At 37.0% G+C, this 1429-nt stretch overlaps 1 protein-coding gene across 1 annotated transcript in view; it reads left to right on the top strand.

Moving 5' to 3' along the window:
- Positions 1 to 1429, top strand: part of LOC778696 (NPC intracellular cholesterol transporter 1) — a 16915-nt gene that overhangs the window by 13937 nt on the left and 1549 nt on the right. The gene's annotated exons all lie outside the window — the stretch shown is intronic.

Below are 1429 nucleotides of genomic sequence, written 5' to 3'. Positions count from 1 at the left end.
TGGTCAACTTGGTCATGGTAAGTCAAATTATTGTTTAAAGTTTAGAAGACATTGTTGAATAGTAGTATGTGCTGGAAGTGTTAATATTTAGACTTTTTTGTCCGGCACCCTGACGTGGTGGTTAGCGCGCCTGCCTGGAAACCAGAGGTAATTGGTTCAAGGCTCGACCCTGCCACCATTGACGGCGTATGTTTCCTTGGTCATTATTGAGTTTTCTTAATTATCACTCATACAGAAAAGCAATCACACACAAAGTTACATTTGTGGTAACTCGTAAACTGGAACGGTAAAATAAAACGGAATATCAGTGTTATAACAGCTATTGTTTTATGGTCACACACAGATCCAGCAAGTTACATTTATTCATTCATATTAAATAGATTTAACATTTTCATACTTAATTGAAATTAATGATGGTTTATATCTTTGTTATAATATTAATACAAGATGAACTTAATGCAGGCGGTCGGTATTTCTGTAGAATTCTGTGCTCACATCACTCGAGCATTTGCGCTGAGTCAGCGCATAACAAGAGTTGCACGTGCAGAAGAAGCATTGGCTGAGATTGGAAGTTCGGTGAGTGTTTCAACACTTGTTAATGTTGGTTGCTGTGGTTATGTGGTTTGGAACCGATAGGGGTACGTTTCCTTGAGCAGATACTAAACGAGCATTGCTCCCAACCCACGCCCTGGGTGTCGGAATAATAAGCCAACTCTGGCGGAAAAAATGAGTTTTCATGGCTGACCATGCTAGGAACCTCACCCACATCTGATAATCTTAACATCAAGGTGTTTACTGTCTATATCACTTGCTATCAAACTCAGTTTACTAAATCTAAATTAGTATAAGGCCCACCCAACCATAGTTAGTAAGAGGCCATGAAAAGTTGGGAGAAATTGCAGAATATTCAATTCAATAAACATATGTTTGCAGACTGAGGTTTAGATTTTGCGATGTTGGTGTCTTTTACTCTGATAAAGATCTGTATAGATGGTTGAATTGTCAAGACAAAAATAAATGCAAGCAGGGCTGTTGTAGAAAACAAGTGAAGTGTTTTATTGTTGATAATTAATCCTGTATTTCTGTTACCAGGTACTGAGTGGAATAACTTTAACAAAGTTTGTTGGCATCGTGATTCTTGCTTTCAGTAAATCACAAATATTCAAAGTATTTTACTTCCGCATGTATTTATGCGTGGTAGTGCTCGGTGCGGGACACGGACTTGTATTTCTTCCGGTGCTACTTAGTTACATTGGTAAGCTTAGTAATTAGTAAATAAATCTAAGTTACGTTTTATCATATTATATCGCCTACAAAACACTATGAAGTGTTAGTTATCAGGATGGTAGGATTTCTTTGTCTTTGAATAAATTAGAACAAGCGTTAATTATGGTCAGTAATTAATCATGTATTATATGGAACAGGTCCA

Source organism: Ciona intestinalis, chromosome 2 (assembly GCF_000224145.3).
Source record: "Ciona intestinalis chromosome 2, KH, whole genome shotgun sequence".
Taxonomy (NCBI): Eukaryota; Metazoa; Chordata; class Ascidiacea; order Phlebobranchia; family Cionidae; genus Ciona; species Ciona intestinalis.
The sequence above is the reverse complement of the archived record's forward strand: the minus strand, read 5'-3'. Positions and strand labels throughout refer to the sequence as shown.